Source organism: Hemitrygon akajei, chromosome 21 (genome assembly GCF_048418815.1).
Source record: "Hemitrygon akajei chromosome 21, sHemAka1.3, whole genome shotgun sequence".
Lineage (NCBI taxonomy): Eukaryota > Metazoa > Chordata > Chondrichthyes > Myliobatiformes > Dasyatidae > Hemitrygon > Hemitrygon akajei.
Genome location: NC_133144.1, coordinates 33,022,976 through 33,045,758, shown reverse-complemented (window position 1 = coordinate 33,045,758; position 22,783 = coordinate 33,022,976). Strand labels below are relative to the sequence as shown.

At 42.3% G+C, this 22,783-nt stretch overlaps 1 protein-coding gene across 2 annotated transcripts in view; it reads right to left on the bottom strand.

The window, feature by feature from the left end:
• LOC140714198 (sorbin and SH3 domain-containing protein 1-like) overlaps positions 1-22,783 on the bottom strand; it is a 394,119-nt gene that overhangs the window by 239,442 nt on the left and 131,894 nt on the right. For both annotated transcript variants that reach the window (XM_073025130.1, XM_073025154.1), the window contains exon 2: positions 5,737-5,807. The gene's annotated coding sequence lies outside the window, so the exon portion shown is untranslated. The remainder of the gene's footprint in view (positions 1-5,736; positions 5,808-22,783) is intronic.

Sequence of the window (22,783 nt, the reverse complement as noted above, 5' to 3'; positions counted from 1 at the left end):
AGAGGGCTAAACATTCCTAGGACACCAGCAGAGCTCCTTGCTCCCTTTGGGTTTTAATGTTATGAGATCTCTTACATAGAGATAACTATAGTGACAAGCACCTGGCTGGGTTTTCAATAGGGGAAGTGGTCTTGGTGAGAGACCTGAACACAGCAATCCAGTTACCTGGAGGGGGAGGGTAGGCAGTATCCAGCTGGAGGTTGTTGCTCTGAATATGTAGTAAGGTGGTAGATGGAGAAAGGGATATTGAGGCTTTGACTGGGGCTATAAATCATTGAATTATACAATCATGCAGCACGGAAATGGGCCCTTTCAACATGACAATCATGTTGCTTATTTACACTAATCCTATTTGACCTTATTCAACCTCTAATCCTTTTCTATCCAAGAACCTGTCCAAGTGCCTTTTAAACAATGTGATTGTATCCATTTCTATCACCTCCTCGGGCATTGGTAAATACAGAGATTTGGAGGAGATGCCAAAATGGATGAATCCACATCTGTCTTAGTCCCTTCTTAAATGATTTTCTCTCACACACGCAGCACTTCCCAACACTGAACACAGTAAGTCTAACTGTTTATCCGATTCCTGGTGCATTCTCTTCTTCCTCTGGTTCATGCTGTGAAGCTTGCTTGGTTTCTTTGTCCTTAAATTTAGCCACTATGCATGTGGTTCCCAATTCTGAATAATTTATGAAGGCATTGGTGGTTGTCCATCATGTCCGACGACGACAGGAAACCTGTGCGGGAGAGTTTTTAAAGTGGAAAAGCCGTGGCACTGGAGCAGTTCCACTCTCTCAACCTCGGAAGTCCGAGTCCAGAGATACAAACAAGCGTCACAAAATGGAGTCTTTCAGTGGATGATCATGACAGCTTCTGTGCTTTGTCATGCTCTTTGCTCTCCTCGAAGTGTTCCTGAGCCACCTTCCAGGACGTTGGATCTCACTGTAGATCTCATCCACCCAGTCCACCAGAGCTGACTTCACGTGCTAAGACAGGCATGACCTTATCTCACCAGGCTATGAGGCTGCCAGCTCTCCTCACCTGCTTTAGCCTGCCTTTCGAAGCAGTGGTCGCTGTCACAGAGAGACAGCTACTTGGAGCCACAGGTGAGAGCTGAGTGTCAGGTGGGGACCAAAGGTGACCAGAATGGACACCACAAGCCCCTTCACCTGAGGTGCTACCCTTCTCTGGACGCCACTTTAAACAAGACAAAATAACGCAGATTCCCAAGACACTGCCAGTAAAATGGCCCTAATGCCTGGACCACCACTTTCAGTGTCTTCTTAAACCAGTTGTAAATATATTCAAATTTTATATTCAGCTGTTATTCCAGGGGAAGTGATCAAAGGGTTTGTTGAATTTCACTCTCTTACCCCATTAAGTCCTGTCACATCTTCAAAAACAGTCAGTAAATTAAGATCTCACTTCTGTCCACTGTCTCATCTTTGATAGGATGTTCAGTAACTTCTCTCTCAATGGATGTCAAACTCTCTGATTAGTAAAAGCTTCTAAGTCACAGCCTCTCCCTAGATTACATTTGGGTTCTGTTCCTGTAATAGGCGACGTGGTAGTGTAATGGTTAGCACATCACTCTGCAGTGGCAGCAGTCTCCAATTGGGGATTAATTCCCACCGCTCTCTGTAAAGAGTTTGTACATTTCCCCTATTGCCTAGTGGGTTGCCTGCGGATGCTTCAGTTTTCTCTCACTTCCAAAGACGTACATTTGGGCCTGGTAAGTTGTGGGCATGCTGTGTTGGTGTTGGAAGCATGGTAGCGCTTGCAGCCTGCCCAGCACGAACCCCACTGTTTTGATTTGATATGAACGATGATTTGAAGTACATGTGACAAGTAAAGCTGATTTTATAATCTTATAAGTGATCATAACCCGGACAATTGGTAATTCGGAAATCCAACTCCAAACCGAGTTCCACTCGGCAGATGTTCACAGCCCCCCAATGGCCAGCAGATCCAATCACTCACCTCCCAAATACTCATTACTATGAATGGGTTCTACGTATTGTAGGTCACATAAAACCCCGAGAATCTTCATTTTGCCCGCAGAAAAAGAATCTCAGGGTTGTATGTGGTGACATGTATGTACTCTGATAATAAATTTTACTTTGAACTTTGAGGTGTTTGTAAGTGGGGAGAACCTGCACCTTTGTTTTATTTTATTTGAAGATACAGCACAGAAAAGCCCCTCTTGACCCACTGAGATGCATTGCCCAGCAACCTATTATTTAATCCTAGCATAATCACAGGAAAATTTACAATGACCAATTAACCTACTAACAGGTACGTCTTTGGACTGTGGGAGGAAACCAGAGCACCCAGAGAAAAACAACAGGGAGGTTGTACAAACTCCTTACAGTGGATGCCGGAATTGAACTCCAAACTCCGACACTCCAATCTGTAAAAGCGTCGCACTAACCACTACAATACCGTGGTGCCCTTTCTGTTGCCTTTTTAAAAGTTGATGAGAATGGTGTACTTCTGTCTGGTCTGGATCTCTGGAAGAATTCTCATCCTGAAGTTTTGCAAGGACTTTCAGATCCATCCATCTTTGTTGATATTTATTTACCTTAAATTTGAATAGAGGTTTGCTAACCACTCTGAAAGAAATAGCAACAATGTTATACAGGTGACCCACCAACCCCCGCCTCCCCGGGGAGAGTGGCATGAGGGCTGCATTTAAGGAAAATAGTCCGCTTCACAAATTTCCGTAATGTCAGTTGCGCATGTGTCCAGAAACAAAGTTGAAAAAATAAACTCTGTGCTTATTTATTTATTTAGTTTTGTTCCACATGAATTTCATAAGAGTGAATTTTAATTCTGTATCCCAGGTTTTCAGCGGTGATTCGTGAACTCTGTAAAGCCGAACTTCTGTTATTCAAACTGCTGTCGTTTGATTGAAAAATGGAGAGTTATGTAGGAGCGAAGGATTGATCTTAGAATAGGTTAAATGTCAGCACAGCATCGAGGTCCGAAGGGCCCGTACTGAGCTGTAACTTTCTATGTTAAAGTGGGGTTTGCCTGTATTTCAAATTCACCTCACATCCCATTGTCAGAGCAGCTGATTCACCTGTCACTTCGTTAATGAAGCTTTGTGCCCTTTAGCAGCCTGTCTGAATGGTGCCAACTCATCACTTGTCTCTCTTTTCTCTTGTATTACAAAGGCTTTTCTGCAGCTTAGATCTACCCCTTGAACTATTGAATTGAATAAAATACCTTTAGCATTGTGTTGCCATTTGTACTTACTGCACAATTAACAATATCCACTCATCACATGCCTGTGAAAGGTAGGACGTTCTGGGACATGACGCATTTATGAGGTTGCTCTGCATTCTAACTCTGTTTATTCTTGCAGGAGAAATGCAGAAAGCCTCTGAGTATGTTTGAATAAGCCTGTTCCTTTCAACATTACGAGCCACGGTTCTGAGCAAAGCTCCGAATTCCTTGTTAACCTCGAAAGCGACTCATAACATCCTGTAGAATCACATGAATCTCCACATCTGTCAGGCCAGTCACAAGGGCTGTAAACAGGAGCTCTTATCCAAACACACAGCTGAACTATCAGTACTGCCTAATGCTCTGCTGACTCAGGAACTGAAATAGTGTGCTTGGCAAAATCAAGTGCTGAGCAATTGGCCAAGTCTTTATTTCACACAACCCCCCTCTCAGAAACACAATGTTCACTGGCATCGGCACACCAGTATAATTTCATGGCCTTGGAAGCTTTAACACACCATTGGGTCAGAGACAGGCTCATATCCCAAATGGCCTGGGTAGTTTTCTCCCAATAAAGGCAGGACAAAACACACATGAGGATTATCATTTGTAATTATCAGATTCCTTTTCCAGATGAGTTTGGGTCTGAAAGCAATAACTGCCTTCAGCTAGAGTGAATGATGTGGGAGATTGTACCTCAGTGCACACAGTTACACAGACAGAGAACTTACAGACAAGCAACACTTTTGCCGGTCTCAGTCAGAGTCATGATGTGGGGGTGCGAGAGGTGGTTGGCTGAGGTGCATGATTAGGGATGATGACCCTAGGGTGGAGAGCGCCCTCTTCTTTGTGGTGGCGTGTTGGGGAGGAAGCATTAAGAAGAGGGACGCCTCACGTCTTAATAAGCTGGTAAGGAAGGCGGGCTCTGTCGTGGGCAAAGTACTGGAGAGTTTAACATCGGTAGCTGAGCGAAGGGCGCTGAGTAGGCTACGGTCAATTATGGATAACTCTGAACATCCTCTACATAGCACCATCCAGAGACAGAGAAGCAGTTTCAGCGACAGGTTACTATCGATGCAATGCTCCTCAGACAGGATGAAGAGGTCAATACTCCCCAATGCCATTAGGCTTTACAATTCTACCGCCAGGACTTAAGAACTTTTTAAAAGCTATTATTAATGCTTTTTGAGATAGTGATTTAGATGTATATCATATTTTTTACTGAGTTAAGTATTGTATGTAATTAGTTTTGCTACAACAAGTGTATGGGACATTGGAAAAAAGTTGAATTTCCCCATGGGGATGAATAAAGTATCTATCTATCTATCTATCTATCTATCTTGTCCTCAGCTGTGCCAGGCAGACAGTCAGAAACTTCGCACCATCCTTGGTGAACAGTTCCAAACAGTTAGTAAACTGAAAACAAAATAGTAGACTGCGGCCACATGAGACTGTAGATGTTGGAACCGGAAGAGAAAAAAGAACCAAAGTGCTGGAGGAACTCAACAAATTTTGCAGCATCTGCGGAGGAAGTAACTGTGGACAGTCAGAATGTCAGGTTTTCCTGCATTCGGACTGAGAATGAAGGGGAAAAATAGCCAGAATGAAGAGGTGAGAGGGGGAGGTGAGACAAGGGCCATCAGCGGATAGGTGGATCCAGATGAGCAGGGGAAGATGATGGCGGATGCATCCAGATGGGGTAGGGGATAGGGAAGGAAGGATAAGGGAAGAGAAATCCAGGTGGATAGGTGTGTGGATGATTTGCATGTGGAACTTGTTGGGAGAAGACTATCTGCTTCCACCTGTCCACCATGACTTAGGGATGTCGATAATGTAGAGGGAGAAGGGTAGAAAGGTGAACAAAATGAAGGAGACCCAAATGGACTAGTAGGAGATGAAAAACAGTGTGGGGGTGTAGATTACCTGAAATATACATAACATTGGGTTGTAGACTATCCAAGCAGAATATGAAGTATGTTCTTCTATTCTGTCCCTACATAATCTAGCTCCACTTGTCAACTTAAAACCTTGGTCTCTATCTTTGCCCACCCCATATCCAACCTGGCACTATCTACCCATTTTTGTTATTTACTGTTTCTACTATTAACCACCAGCCTCGTCCTCAAAGCCCTCCCTTCCTCCAACCCTACCTGGATCCATCTGCCCATAACCCCCACCTCACCTGGATCCATCTAACACCTACCAGCCCCTCTCTCCCCACTCGCTCTCACCTCTTTCCTTTATATCCTCGGTCCTGATACAGGGTCTTGATCTGAAACATTGACCATCCCCCCTGCCTTTGCAGATGCTGCCTGACCCACTTCGTCCTTGAAGCACTGTGTTTTATGCTCCAAGTGAATGAGCGGGCTGTTCTAAACTATTCAGTCATCTCCCTCCGCTCCAGTGTCAGGCACATTCATTGAGATAATTTGATAATATTTTGCATGTAGTTGTGCAATTATCCTAGTGAATTTTTGTTTGAAAATCTAGAAATGAACAGCATACCTTTCTAAGTCAAGCTATGTCTTGATGAATGGGAAGCCCTTCCAACATCGTTCAGAGGCAAAGAGTAGATCCTGTAAAAAAAATGACTGTATTTAGTTCATGATCATCACCGACACAGTTAAAAGTTAATCAATGTTCTTCCTTGTTTTCCTTCCTTAAGCTCTCACACAGATCATCATTATCCATCTCCGTGCTTACTGCTTTCCCTGATCCTAGTTTATCTCCTATACATAACACAACGAATGACCTAGAGTCATACAGCGCAGAGAGCACCCTTCAGCCTAACCGACAGATAGCCCTTCAGCTTAACTCATCACTGCTGACCAAGATCCCATCTAAGCTGATTCCATATGTCTGTGTTTGGTCACTGCTGCTCTAAATCAGGGGTTCCCAACCTAGAGTCCACATGCCCTCAGTTAATAGTAAGATTTGATTGCTTAAAAATGGTTGGGAATTCCTGCTGTAAATCCTTGCTATGCATGTACATGGCCAAGTGTCTTTTAAATGTTGTTCCTGCTTCAAACACATCTTCTGGCAACTTATTCCATACATATATATATATATATATCAGCCTCTGTATGGGAAGAATTGCCCCCCAGGTTCCTATTCGATTTTTTCCCTCTCAGTTTAAGACTATGCCCTCTGGTTCTTGGTTCCCCAGCTCTGGGAAAAAGTAAAGGTCACTGATTGCAGTCATGTCATTATATACCTCTTCAATCGAAAGACGCTCTTTAGAACAGTCACTTTATCTCCCCACCATCTAAACATACAATTTTTTCTTTTGCCAATATTTTCCCTTTCTCTTTCACCTTCTCTTCCATCATTTTTCCATCCATCACCTTTCTCATCTATCTAACGGGTTCCAAACCAGTTGGTGCTTTTTCAGCTTCTCCCCTGCCAGCATTCAGACTGCTCAAAGATTCATTCTTTTCTTCCTCATCTATACTCAGCCTCCATCTGCACATAATCCCCAAGTCATAGTCATAGAACAGAAGCAGGCTCTTTCGCCCAACAGTTTTTTTAATGACCATCAAGAACCCATGTACAAAAAATTCTATACTAATCACACATTCTCCCCACAATCTCACCCAACTACCCAAACTATACTGTTCACATATCTACAAAGAATCATTACAATGGCTAAGTAACCTAGTAACCAGCATTGGGATAGAGTCATAAAAAAGAACAGGACAGAAACAGGCCCTTCAGTCCATGCTGAAACCATTTACACTGCCTGCTCCCATGAACTTGCACTGGGAACATAGCCCTCCATGTCCAGACAGTCACTGGGAGAATGTGTTACCTCCACACAGAGAACACTCAAGGTCAAAGTTCAACTCGAGTTGCTTTACCTGTAAGGTAATGGCTCTAACAACAGCACCACTATACTGCCTCATTCTGTGGGATGTTTCATACACGTGTTAGCAACGTTCAATAATCACTGCTGTGGTTTCCTGGAGCATCAAGCTGTGCTGTGCAGATCTCGCCAGAAACTTCACCACTAAATTCAACTTATATATTTGCTTTGTTCATCATTCTCAAGCTGGTTCTCAACTCAGTGCTCCATGCTTCAGTGATAAACTCAATATCCGGAACATCCACTTGCAGGGAAATGTAAAATGGGAAGCAGTCTAAGGAGAAACAACAAGAGCTCAAGTCCGACTTGTTCCTGTAAAAGTCAAAGCTGGGTAACAAATATAAGGACCACTGGACGTCAAAGGATACCCAGGGCTGGATAAAGACAAAAATAGAAATGTATGAGAGGTAGAGGCTGCAGGTGCGGGAAGTCTTTCTGGCTTCCCTATAGAAGGCAGAGAGTGGTAGTAGATGGAGCCATGAGGTAATGTTGCAGCTCTATAAAACCTTGGCTAAGATGACACTTTGAATATTGTTTCAATTCTGGTCACCTCATCACAGGAAGGAGGTAAAAGCTTTAAGGAGGGCACAGAGGAGATTTACCAGAATGCTGTCTGGACTGTAGGGCAGGTCTTTTGAAGATAGGTTGAGTGAGCTAGGGCTTTTCTCTTTGGGCTGAAGGAGGATGAGAAGTGACTTGATAGAGTGATACAAAATTATAGCAGGGCGTGGATAGAGAGGATAGCTGGAAACTTCTTTCCCAAGGCTGAAATGGCCAGTTGAAGGGGTGTAGTTTTAAGGTGATTTTGAGGGAAGTGTAGTGGGATATCAGAGATAAGTTCTTTACACACAGAGTGGTGGGAGCATACAATAGCCTGCCAGGGATCGTACTAGAGCCAAATATATTAAGGGCACTTAAGAACCTCTTTGATAGACACGTGCATGATAGAAAAATAGATGGTTATATAGGAAGCAAGGGTTAGAGTGATAGCAGAGTAGGTTAAAAGGTAAAACCCTGCACTGTGCTGTAATATTCTATGTTCTATGTTCATACAAAGGGGCTGGAAGAACTCATCTGGTCAGGCAGCATTTATGGAGGGAAATGGACAGTCGATGTTTCAGGTCGAGATGTGACATATGTCACGTGTTGCCAAGTTTGCTGTCTTGTGCTGGATCCCATGGGCCCTCACATTCTCAACCAGCCTCCAATGTGAAAGCTTGTCAGAGGTTTTATTAAAGTCCATGTACACGGCATCTACTTATCAGTACACTGTGTTACTCCTGAAGAGCATAAAAATATAGGAAGATGTTTAAAAAGAAAATTAGGCAGAGAATGCAGAGTCACAAAAATTAATTGACAAACAGGACTAAAGATATGTATATTAAGGGTAAAGAGTAAGGAGGGAACCAGTAGGGATCATTAGGGCAACAGGGTCAATCTGTGCAGAAACCAGAGGTACAGGTGAGATCATAAATGAATACTTTTCATCAGCATTCACAAAGAAAACAGACATTGTAGTTGGAGAATTCAGTGAAGAACCAGGTGGAAATCTAGGGTGGGGCTCCTTATATAAAGAGATGGTATCAGATGTCTTGGCAGACTTAAAGTTAGATAAATTCTAAATTGGGTGTGGTTCATTCCAAGATTCTCATGGTGTCAAGGGAGGATATTGTTGGGGCTCTGCCAGAGATTTTTAAAACTTCTCTGGCCACAATTAGAAACCAGGTGATTGGAGGACAGCAAATATAAACACCCCTTTATAGAAAGGCGCCAGGGAGATGTCTGATAATCAGAGACCTGTGAGCCTAACATTAGTGGCAGAGGAGTTATGGGAAAGCACTCTGAGGATGAGGATTATTTATCAGCAAGAACTAATCAAAGATAATCAACACAGTTTTGTCAAGGGCAGATCCTATATGACTAACTTGATTGAAGTCTTTGAAGAGGTAACAGAGCTTATTAATGAGGACAGGGTAATATAGGTGATATGCGTGGACTTTGACAAGATCCTAAATGGGAGGGTGGTTCAGAAGGTGAGGGACCATAGGGTCTAAGGCAAGCTCAAATGTTTCAAAGGCACATTTAATGTCAGAGAAATATATATAATATACATCCTGAAGTACTTTTTCTTCGCAACCATCCATGAAAACTGAATGCAAAATTGGCTTCTCAGTGAGGGTGATGATAAAGGTATCTCAGAAGAACTGGTGCTGAGACCTTTGTTGTTTGTAATATATGTGAATGCCTTGGATAAGAATGTAGGAGGAATGGTCAGTAAGTTTACATTTAACATGGAGATTAGCAAAATTATTGAAGGTTGAGAGAGAAGTCTTATGCTTCAGGGAGATATTAATGTGTGAGTGAAATGGACCAAGAAATGGCAGATGGAATTGTATCCAGACAAATGTGAGTTGTTGCCTTTTGTGAATACTAATGACACTTGGATGTACAGTGTACAGTAAGTTGTATGGTCTTAGCGAGTATTGAGGAACATGGGGAATCAGAGAGTACAAGTCCAAAGGTACGTAAAGGTGACAACTGAGTTTGATAGTATAGTTTGGGAAGCATATGGTCTCCTCGACTTCATTAGTTGGGGCATCAATTAGAGAAGTTATGCTCTGACTTTAGAAAACGTCGATCAACAGAGGGCCATTGGGGACCAGGTACATCATCAGGGCCTGACGCAAAGCTCCATTAATCAACCTTGCTCACTCCCTTTCCAAATCACATTAAAAAAAATAATGCTGTCACATTCTGTATGCAGTCTTTCAACCATCCCGGTGTGTGGGAGTAGAAGCCTGGACCTGGAGATTCATTCATGCTGAGAAACAGGTAGTAAACAAGCAAGCTGCAGAGAAACACGTTAGGTGACCCAGTGATCTCCGCATCTAAGAATCACGAGCAGTTCATGCAACTATTTAACATGAGTCAGCATCTAATTGTGTCACTTTTAACTGGCATATAATAGCAGCAGGTAATGTCAAGAATTCCAACACCAACTGGAGCTAATCTGCTCTATCTGTTTTCTATACAAAAGGGGAGATGTTGACTCTCATTTCTGAGCTTGGGGACCACAAGATGGAGCCATGCACAGAGGAGGCACTCTAGTTGACAGCAGGAGTGAGGTCCTATATGGTCCAGGCCCAGGTCAGAGATCCAAAGGGATTGGAAGTTCTCAAGAAAGTTAATGTTATAAGCTATTCTCTGGAACCTGGTCCAATGCTGCAAGAAGGTTAATGACCTCATACGTGACCAAGGTCAGCAAGCACACCAAACAATCCCATCCATCCTCAGTGAACGTTGTTTCCAATGGTGAGTCTAGAACTTGGAGACATAGCCTGAAGGTTTGGGAAGTAGATTTAGGACGAAGATGAAGAGGAACTGCTTTTCCCAGATAGTGAATTTATGGAATTTTCTGCCCAAGGAAGCAGTAGAGGCTACCTCATTAAATATACTTAAGAAAGAGTTGATACATTTTTGCATGGTAGGGACTGAACTGTCAGAATGGTTTTCCTCACCACAGATACTGCTTGACTTGCTGAGTATCTTCAGCCTTTTCTGTTTTTATTTCAAATTTCACAGCAGTTTGCTTTTGTACATAACCAGCTTATATTTAAATTCACATTTATGATTCAAGTAAGCTGCCCCCTGTGACTTCAAACAACTCTGAGATACATAGGGTTAGGCTGGTATTAGTATAAAACTTGATGATACACATTGGGAGAACCATTGAACTTCAGGAAAAGGAACACGAATAGACTATTCCCTTTACATTTCTCTGTCATTCAATGAGATCATGACTGGTCTGAAGAAACGTTGACAGTTTCACTTTCACAGATGCTGCCTGAGCTGCTGAGTTTTTCCAGTCTTTCGTAAATAATGCTCAAGGAACTCAGCAGGTCAGGCAGTTATGGCGAGAAACGAACAGCTAAGACCCTTTATCTGGACTAGAAAGAAAAATGGCAGAACCTGAATAAAAGGTTGAAGGAGGTGGAAGAGTGGATTCTCGGTGTTCTCGGTCTGCAACTGTTCATTTCCCTCCATAGATACTGCCTGACTTACCGAGTTCCTCTAACATTTTATGTGTGTTGCTCTACTGCAGAGCTTGCAGTCTTATGTCTCTGTTTTTCCCACATTTTCTGCTTTAGTTCCGAACTGTCTCCCCCACCCCATCATGCTTTTATATTCTTTAACTCTCATGAGGAGGTAGATTCTGTGGAGAAAAGGTATTTGCATAGTCTGGTCAGGTGAAAAACCTAGTTTAGGAGTCTCTTTGTCAGTGAACCCTTATGCTTGAAGAGGCCAGGTGTAGCAATGATAAATGTCTTGTCTTCCAGCCGAATAATCTCAATCCAGTGGTTACTCTCACAAAGGAGATGGGCCATTCATGACTAAGATTGATTTGGCAAGACCACAAGAAATTGCCGAGTTTGATACATGTTTTACGTTCTATGGGTTGTGAACTCAAGCCAGTCAATCATGAAACACAGACTCTTTTCCACTTGCCCTGTCTACACTTCACACTGCCTCAGAAAAAATAAAAGAGCTTCTCTTCTTCCTCCTCCTATTGGCCAGAAAATACAAAAGCTTGAAAACGAGGTTCAAGAACAGCTTCCACCCTACTGTTATAAGACTCTTGAATGGATCTCATACTATAAAGATAAACTGTTGTTCTCTCTACCTACTTTGTCATGGCTGTTGCACCTAATTGTATATCTGCACTGCACGTCCTCTCTGAGTTTCATAACATATTCTACATTTTGTTGTTGGTTTTCCTTTCGTACTACCTCAATGCACCTGTACTTGAAATGATCTGCCTGGATAGCATTCAAACAAAACTTTTCACTGTATCTCAGTGTTATGTGACAATAATAGACCAATTACCAATTAAACGTATGAATTAAGGGGTTATGAATTTGGAATTTTTTTGCTCGAGAGGGCTGTGATTATACATTCATTGTTTACATTCAACGACAGCTCCGTCGAGTGTAATGTTCCACTGCCAAGTAGGTTTTACAGGGGAGAATTTCGGAGTCCACAGGAGGTTGGAGGCCAGGAGGCAGCCTGACCTGGAGTGGAAGCCTGTCAGTGCATGTGAGTTGGTGGATGGGTGTGAGGATAGGGGCTGCTTTGTTGTTGTTGTTGCTGTATTGTTCTGCTGAACATAGTAGGAACACTATGTTGGCACTGGAAGGCCTCATGACACTTGTGGGCTGCCCCCCAGCAAATCCTTACATTGTGTTGGTTGACACAAATGACACATTTCACTGTGTGTTTCGATGTACATGTAATAAATAAGTGAATGTAAAATCTGAACCCTCTCAGTCCTCTCATCTCAATACCATTGACGTAGACAGGAGCATGTGCGCCACCTTCTTTCTAAACTGGATGACCAACCCTTTCATTTTGTTGACATTGGGGAAAGCATGTTCCTTACTGCTTGTGGTCTGAAGTAAAAGATCCAGAGAGGCTTTGACTCCCAATGTGTGGCTTTGGGGATAAGTTTGCTTGGAGGTGGAACTGTAGTCGGTAAACTATAGTCTGATGTAATCAATAGATTGCTTACAGGGTGATTCTTCAGTGTGGTGCTGAGGGAGTGCAGTATCGTCTAAGGTGCCTTTCCAAGTTTTTGAGTGGATTCTAAAGAACCTACAGTTATAGAAGCAGAACTAGGCCATTTGGTCTATCAAGTCTGCTTCATAGTGAATTTCTTTCAATCCCATTCTTCTTCTTTCTCCCCATAGCTCTTAATCTTCTTACCAATTGCTGCCTTAAATACACCCAATGACTTAGCCACCATAACCCTATGTGGTAGCAAACTCCACAGATTCACCACCCTCTGGTTGAAGAAATTTCTCCTCATCTTAGTTCTGAAGGGACATCCTTTTATTCTGATGCTGTGCCCCTCAAATCCTAGACTCCCCTATTAATGGAAATATCCTCTCCTTTGTTACTGCCAACTCATTCTGCAAATTAACTTTAAAGGGAATTATGAACCGGACCTCCCAAGTCCCTTTGCATCTCCAGTTTCTGAATTCACTCCCCACTTAAAGAACAGTCCACTCCTTTATTCTCCTACCAAAGTGCAAAACCCCACATTCCCCACCTTTTCTATCACCACTTCTCTAACCATTCTCCTAACCTGTCCAAGCCTTTCTGCAGACTCCCTGCCTCCACAACACTACTGGTCTCTCCATCTATCTTGGTATTGTCAGCAAATTTGGCTACAAAGCCATCAGTTCCTTCATTCTGACCATTAATAAATCAAGTGTTAAGTTGACCCAACCCCATGTGGAACTCCACTGGTCACCAGCAACCATCCTGACAACGACCCCTTTATCCCCCCTCTTTCGGCCTTCCACCAATCAGCTAATCATCTGTCTATGCCAGAACCTTGCCTCTGGCACTACGGGCTCTGCACTTGTTCAGCAGCCTTGTGTACAGCACCTTGTCAAACCCATAGTGCTTCTTCCAAGAAAAGCAGATGGGTTCTATACAATTTCCTGGCTAATGTTTGTCCTTCATAGAACATCAGAACATTACCAGGTCATTATTACATTGATGTTCAAGGGAGCATGTTATGTGTGAATTGCTTTATTTTGAAACTGCTTATGAAGCGTATCAATGACTTCAAAGTGCTTTACAGCTCCTGAAGTTGCAAATGACGTTGAAAAATAAAAGTCTTCTTTTCAGAACCCAACAATATTCACTGCAATTCTTCCTGTCGGATTTATAAAACAAAATTGAGCACTGAGCTACACTGCAACATACGAAAACAGACGATGAACTCTTGCTCAAAGAAGCAGTCCTAGAGGAGAGACCCAAAAGAACAGTGTTTTCGGTCTTGATGAAGGTTCTTGGCCCAAACAGTTGATTTTTTATTCCTGTCCACAGATGCAGCCTGACCTGCAGAGGGCCTTTAGGTTTGTGTGTGTCATATTCTGGAAATCCAGCAACTCATCGGGGTTTGTGTTTGAGGGAGAGAGTTGATTGAGCTTAACGTCAAAGTGCCTGTGGACTGGTCACAATGGTGGGGCAACGAAATACACAGTTGATTGGGAGACAGAGTTGGAGCAGTACATGGCCTTGGGCATTTGGATGGTTTTAGGCTTCTAGAAAGGTTTAGCACCCGGAGGAGTTTGCACAAAAAGGGATGGGTAGAGACATGGAGGAGTTTTAAAATTCACTTGATTCTTTAATTTAACATTGCTTAATACTGTTGCAAGGTGCAGTACTCTTTTCAGGCTGTCCTCTATCCCTGACTCTTTGAGCTGGAGTTCTTCACCTGTTTCCATTTACTACAGTGATGCTCAGTGTGAAGTGCTAGAAGTGTGAAAAAAGTCAGTGGTTAAGCTGGAACTAGAGTAACACAAACAAGAGAAAATCTGCAGATACTGGAAATCCAAGCAACACACACACAGAAAATGCTGGAGGAACTCAGCAGGCCAGGCATCATCTATGGAAAAGAGCACAGTCGATGCTGCGGGCCGAGACCCTTCAGCAGGACTGGAGAAAATATTATGAGTTAGAGTTAGAGGGTGGGGGCAGGGGAGGGCAAAACACAAGGTGATAGGTGAAACCGGGAGTGGGTGACAGGGGCGAAGGAAGGAGTTGGGAAGTTGGCTGGTGTGGAGAAAAAAAAGATGAGGAGTCTGAGTTAGATGGAGAAAAAGAAGTTGAGGAGTCAGAGTAATGCATACAGGTCTGTATACAGAAAGGGGTACAAAGGAGAGTTAGAAGGGCACTGTGAGAACTGGAGACTTCTAGCTAACAGGGGAGATTGGATAGACTCAGTTGTTTTCCTTGAAACAAGGAGGCAATTTATGGGAGGCCTGAATGGGGTGAATAGGAAGGGCTTTTTTCCTGTGGCAAAGAGGTCAATAACTGGGAGGCACAGATCAAAGCAAGCTGGTCGAAGTGTTAAGAGGTGATGTTCAAATACACTGCCAAAAGAAGTGGTGGAAGCTCATCATTAATAAAAAGTCATTCAATGAGTATCTACAGTATTGTAACCCACAGCCTGCAGACTGGCGGCTGGGGAGTGGTCCTAGATTGGTCTGTTTTACCCAGTTTGGGCACAATGGACTTCATGGCCTCGTCCTCTGATTCCCCAATCCTGGTATTAACTGGAGTTCATGCGGGTCAGCAGCACACAGGTTAATGGGTCAAGCTGTCAGTCTGTGATTGGATAACTCCAGCTTTACAGAGCAAGGCTGCCTGTCCACTCTACCAGACACCTCACTGAAAGGTCATGGGGGAACGCGCGTGAATTTCAGCAATACAAACTCAGGAGGGTATGTTCAGGTGTGGAGATGGAGGGTAGATGGAGTGAGGTCCTGGAGTAAGATGTGAGATCAAACTTGGAAATAGTCTGTTTCAAACAGTCACTGGGTCAAGCGATAAAGTCTATCACCAAGAAAGGTGTCTGTGGTTACTCTAATGTTTAATCACAGGAAATTGTCACTAATTCAGTAGACAACTGAGAGCCAGTAGTCTAAGAATTACTTGGCCAAACTCCAAAGAAAACTGAGCTGCGTAATTGAAAGTGAGTTTAATCCAGAAGAAGACAGTTTCATGCGCAATGCCTGTTTGGGAAATTGGACCTCCTGACTTGGGCCTGAACTTTGTTTGCTCAATATCTTTTTCCACTGTGAAATGCCCCCAAATGCCATTCAAAGTGCTGCATCCCAAAAGAAATCATCAGCAAGATGTATTGGTTAGAAAAACTGATTGATATAAAGTTATAGACTCATTCTGCACAGAAATAGGTCCTTCAGCTCACTATGCCCATGCTAGTCATGAAGTAGCTACCTATACCAATTCCACTTTCCAACAGTCAACTTACAGAACAACTGGATTTTACTAAACTTCTTTTCCCCAACAAATCAATTACTTAAGGGACAGGCACTTAAGCAGCATTCTTGTCCTCATTTAACCCTGTGATCTCACATACTGCCTGTGCTTATTGAAGTTCTGGAGGTCAGGGTCATAACACTCTCGGCTCCTAGATGCACCTTGTTAAGATTAGGAGGGAGTTGAGGAGAAATCAGGCCAACTCAGAGGTAGTGGCGCAAGTTCGGATAGGGAACTGATGCTGGTGAGTCTCTGAATGCCACTGGATGGACCAGTGAGGATGTCGAATGATGGTGGAGCGAGTTTGGAAAAGATTGGGATGGTCATCAGTGTCAGATCTCCAGATGTGTCAAGAAGACAAGGAATACTGGATTCCATTAGTGACAATCACGGACGGTGCGGTTGCTGACTTTTATAAATGCCTAATCCTGGCAGGACAGGTTGGAAGGGTGCAAGCAAAGAAATCTGTAGAAGATAAGCATGATGCAACATGTACTTTGAAAAGAAAAGTGGGGTTGGAGCTATAGCAAGAGATTAACTGTGTTGTCATTTGAGGCATAACTATAGATTCATAGATTCCTGAAGTTGTACAGCACAGAAACAGGCTCAACAGACCAACTCTTTCAAGCCAGTCAAGATAGGCAATCTTTTTCACTTTTGTCTCTGCCATCAATCACTAACTTATTAATTGTGCCACCTATGTTCCCATCCAAATCATTAATCTGTATAATACACAACAGGGGACTCAGCATAGATTCCTGACCCATACCAGACCTCCAATGTGAGAAATAACTCTCCATTATCACTCTCTGCCTTCTATCACAAGCCAATTTTGCATTCAATAGGCTAGGTCAGCCTTGATTCCATGAGTTCTAAGCTAGCCTACCATGCGGACCATTGTCAAAAGTCTTAATAAAGTCCATATAGACAGTATCTACTGCCCTGCAAGGTGAATCCTCTCAGTCAACTCACGGAGTCATAGAGCCATTTGGCATCAAAACAGCCCCTTTGGACCAAGTAGCCAGCCAAGGTACCCTTCTAATCTAGTCCCATTTACCCATGTTTGACCATATCTCTTTTCAAAGTCTTCAATCTAATTTATGAGATATAATTCCCCACTCATAAGCCATGCTGACTATCCCTAAGCATTTCTTGCTTTTCCAAATGCAAGTAAATCCTATCCTTCAGAGCGCCTTCCTAACTTTTACACCACTGATGTAAGGTTCACGAGCCTGTAGTTCCTGAGGAAACAGAACGCTGTCGAAGAGGAAGCAAGGCTGGATGTTCAGAGCTTAGTGGAAAAAGACCAGAGCGAGCAAGGTGTCAAGATTAGGGTTAGAATCAAGATTATGGGGTCAAGGTCAACTCACTGTGGACTTGAGTGGCAGATCGGGACATACAAGAGATAGGACTGAGGGAAAGGGAAAGAGTTGAGGGTCAATTGATTTCTGTGCTGAGGGATTCAGGGAACATTGAGATATTATGTAAAGTGGACTTGATCAAATAATTTAGCCATCATCATAGTGAATTTAGAGTCAATACTAATTCCACTTCCTAACCATATTCTCACATCTCGAGTCCCTTAGAGCCCTAAATTCTATTGGCTTACAGTACATAACAGAGCTAACTTCAGGAGCTGTTCAATTAGCTCCTTCTTTAATTTCCAAGGTTATGTCTGAACTGTCATCTGGATTTTACCTTTTTTTTCTGATCATGCTGTGCCCCCGATGTGTACAATTTGCTAAGTCTCCAGCAGCATTTCCCAAATTCAGGACATCTCCCTCTAGGAGGATAAGAATACCCAGTGCCACCACTTGTAAGTTCTCTTCCAGGTAGTAAACAGAAGAATTCATGGGCTCATAAAGAGTGAGTACTGGGTGATTGTAATCATAAAAAAGCAAAAGTGGCTGGCTACATCAGAAAGATAGATATGTTTGATTGCACAACAAATAACTAAATATTATATACTTAGCAAATTGAACAGTATTTTGAAGCAAATGAAATGGCCAATGAGAAACAAGTATCAATTTTGCTGAGTGCATTGGGTTTAAAGACATACATTTACTTCAAGGTTTGCTCCAACCAAACCAGCAGAAATTAACTTTGCTGATATTGTCAATTAGAACTGAAGCCATTGTTGATTGCAGAACGCTGTAGATTTCATAAGCAGAATCAAAAGGATAGGGTGTACATTTCAGCTTACCTAGATGAATTGAAGAAATTGTCTAAGTATTGTCATTTCAATGATGGGTTTAATGATGCACTGAGAGATTGTTTAATTTGTGGAATCTTACAAGAGAGAATTCAAAAACAGCTCCAAACTTAAGCACAACTTATACTTTAAAAAAAAACATTGAAATTGCTGACAAGAGAAAATCTGCAGATGTCAGAAATCCAAGTAACTCATATAAAATGTTGGAGGAACTCTCTAGGCTAGGCAGCATCTATGGAAAAGAGTGCAGTCAATGTTTCGGGCCAAGACCCTTCATTGGGAGGTCTTGGCCCGAAACAGCAACAGCAACTGTACTCTTTTCCATAGATGCTGCCTGGCCCAGAAAGTTGAAATCGCTGTTTTAATCCACAGAGACGCAAATAAGTTGCAGTCAGGAATGAAAGTGAGTCTAAACAAAATTGCAACATCTATACAGAAACCAGCCTGACTGCACAAATTGTTTTACCATTGGGGCAGGGGCTACAAACACCAAACAAATACAATTTTGAAGATGAAATTTGCAGAAAATGCAGCTAACTAGGACACATACAAAAAGCATGTCAGACAGACAAAAATAAATGGACTGCACAGGGAAGAAAAAAAGTTAAAAATTTGTAGTTTCAAAAGGAGCACTAATCTGCATGCTATTGATGAAAAACCCGATAATGATGAGAGTGACGCAGGATTGGGTACCCTTGAGACTTACAATTTGAATGCAAACAATAGATGAACAATATGGCTTACACCAGAAGTGAATGGCAAATTAATTAAAATGGAATTGGACACTAGTTTGGCTGTTTCAGTCATTACAGAAAATGAGACTGAAAGGCATTTCAAAGATACTAAACTGAGGCCTGCAGATATCCAATTAAGAAGAAAACGATAACTCCTGTGGGAATGACATTCGTAACAGTGAAATACAACAGCCAACAAGCCACATTGGTAAAAACAGAAGGACCAGCATTGCAGGGATGTGATTTTCTGAAACAACCACTATTTGATTGGAGTTCCATCAACTATTTGCTTGCCACATGCCCTGCAATGAAACCAAATAAAAATGAATAAAGGTACTGGATGATGCCACAGCTGTCTAGGCTGTATGCCATGAACTGTTCCCCAACAGAGGCAAACAGATGTTGGTGCCAACATCTGCACCTCTGATTGAAAAGTATTTTGGACCATGCTGCTCAGAGAAAGCATGAAAGTGTGGCTCAACTACAACAGTGTTCATCGGCAACAAGAAAGCTTCTAATCAGGTAGTTACTTGCAAAATATGACTTGGTTTTAAGCTGGAAGACAGTTCAAAGAGCTTCAGGGAAGTGCAAGTATTTGGCTTTTGTGAGTATAAAGAACCAGAATCTACTTTTAATGCATTGAGATTATTGCTTGAACTTCAAGAGGAAGACAAAAAGCTGTTCGTTAAATTAGAAGCAAAGACCAAAGCCAGTATGATGAATAGAAGGTCAAAAAGAAAGGAGTGAATAAAGATACGAAAACAGAGGATTCATCAGATGATGTGGTAGATGAGGAAATCAAGAGGAGAGATCAGATTGTAAAGGGAGCAATAGGATTAGAATAGAAGGAATAGAAGAGAATACTCCAGTGAACTAAATGCACCTTCCCAAGATCAAGATGCACAAACTAAAGAAGAAAAAGGAAGAAGAAATGTGTTCAAAGCTGTCAGAATGACTTCTAGCAGTGCCAGTCAACTCCTACAGCCACCATGGTGGAGGTCCCAGAACCTGAGATTATTTTCCAGGCCTATAAAAAATATTCACCTCACTTGGAAGTTTTCATGTTTTATTGTTTTGAATCACAGTGGATTTAATTTGGTTTGTTTGACACTAATCTACAGAAAAGAATTTTCTATGGTTATAGGTATAAATATGTGAATTGCATATGTCATCATACTACCATCTGAACGTGCATTTTTTGCTAAAAGTAAGGAACAAACTAAGATTTGCATTTCCCGGCTCTCTTGTTTTCCTTTGAAATGGTTTAAAATATTTTGTCTCATTGCTTTAACATTGCTTCACATCCATGGGCCAAAATGCTCAAACTCCCATGTCAACAACGCAGTGAGTCAAGGAGGCAGTAACTAACTACCACCATCTTCTCAGGGATAAACAATAAACAATAAAATGAATTAAACAGATACATCCAATTTAGAACAAACAAAATACATGTGGATAGTAACCATATGCTTGTGTAAATTAATCTGCAGAATTAATTAGACAAAAACAATCCTATAATCCCCAAAACTGTTGAAAAATCTTTAAGTGGAAGATAATAAACACAAAATCTCACTGTATTCTTCAAATAAAAAAAATTCTTACTGCCACCTGACAAATAAATCATTTTCGTGAGAGAACGCTTACCATGCCTTCTCCCACACCTATACTTTGGAAAGTCCCATCACTTGGCTGTATTTCAACTCCCAGCTTGTAAGCCGAGACTAAAGTTCACAGCACCAATGGTGAGGACCAAGAAGCCATTGCCAAGGGAGACAGAGGAGTACTCTCAGGACTGCTTTGAGATGGTGGACTGGACAATGTTCAGAGATTCATCTTTGAATTTGCCACAGCTGTCTCTGACTTCATCCAGACCTGTGTGGCTGAGTGCGTGCCTTCAAGAACATACCTGGCACACCCAAACCGAAAGGCATGGATGAACCAAAGATTCATAGTCTGCGAGGACTAGATCTGTGGCATTCAAAACCGGTGATCCAGAACTATACAAGAAGTCCAGGTACGACTTATTGAAGGCTAGTTTAAGAAATGAATGAACAATTCTGATTGAGCTTAGAGACAGAATCAGTTGCCTGTCCGCTCTGGCTGGGGTTACAAGCCATTACTTCCTACAAGACAAAACCTATCAGCATGAATGGCTGTGATCCTTTACTCACAGATGGGCTCAATGCCTTTTATGCACACTTTGAAAGGGAAAATAAAACTACATCTGTGTCAATCACTGCAGCATCTGGTGACTCTGTGATCTCTGTTTTGGAAGCCGATGCCAGAACATCTTTCAAGAGGGTAAACCCTCTCAGGGCATCAGGTTGAGGGTGTACCTGGTGGTGCTCTGAAAACCTGTGCCAACCAATTGGCAGGAGTATTCAAGGTCATCTCCATATCACACTGCTTCAGTCAGAGGTTCCCACCTGCTTCAAAAATGCAACAATCATACCAGTGCCCAAGCAGAGCAGGGTGAGCTGCCGCAATGACCATCACCCAGTGGCACTCACATCTACTGTGATGAAGTGCATTGACAGGTTGGTCATGGCTAGAATCAACTCCTGCCTAAGCAAGGACGTAGACCATTGCAATTTGCATATTGCCACAATACGCCTACAGTGGATTCACTAGCTCTCCACTCAGCCTTGGATCACATGGACAAAAGTCATGCCTGCATCAGGCTGCTATTTATTGTCCACACCACAGTATTCAACACAATAATATCCTTAGTTCTAATCAACAAGCTCCAAAACCTAGGCTTCCCTCTGCAATTGGATTCTTGACTTCCTCACTGGGAGGCCTTAGTCTGTGTGGATTGGAAATAACATCTCCTCCTTGCTGGCAATCAATACTGGCACACCTCAAGGATATGTGCTTAGCCCATTGCTCTATCCTCTCTACACCCATGATCGTGTGGCTAGGAACAGCTCAAATGCCATCAATAAATTTGCTGACAACACAACTATTGTTGGCAAAATTTCAAATGATGACGAGGAGGCCTACAGGAGTGAGATAGATCAACTGGTTGAGTTGTGTTGCAGCAACAACCTTGCGCTCAACATCAGTAAGACCAAGGAACTGATTGTGGACTTCAGGAAGGGGAAGTCAAGGGAACACACATCAGTCCTCATCGAGGGATCATAAATGAAAAAGGTGAGCAGTTTCAAGTTCCTAGGTGTCAACATCTCTGATCCCAAAATATTGATGCAATTACAAAGAAGGCGTGACAGCAGCTACATTTCATGAGAAATTTGAGGAAAATTGGTATGCCAACAAAGACGTTTGCAAATTTCTACCATAAAGAGTGCATGCTAACTGGTTGCATCACTGTCTGGTAAGGACGGGTTACTGCCAGGATTGGAAAACCCTGCAGAAATTTGTAAACTGAGCCTGCTCCAACATGGGCATCTTCAACAGGTGATGCCTCAAAAAGGTGGAATACATCATTAAGGACTTCCATCACCCAGGGCACGCCTTCTTCTCATGGCTATCTTCAATTGAGGAAGTACAGGAGCCTGAAGGTAGCATTCAACATTTTAGTAATACTCAACACTCCTTCCCCTCTGCCATTAGATTTTTGAATGGACGATGAACCCAAGAACACTACTTCAGTATTTTCCTCTCTTTTTACATGCTTATTTAATTTAATTGTTTTAAAAATATATACTTCTTATTGCAATTTATAGTTTTTATTATTATGCATTGCAAAGTACCTGCTGCAAAACAACAAATTTCACAACATTTACCGGTGATACTAAACCTGATTCTAATTCTGAGGTGTGTATATCTTTGTAACTTGTAGATATAATTTAACTGTAAATGCATTTTTCCATTCCCATCCAGGGGTTTTGATTGGGCACCGAATTACTCCCCTGTGTGGACTCCTTCCAG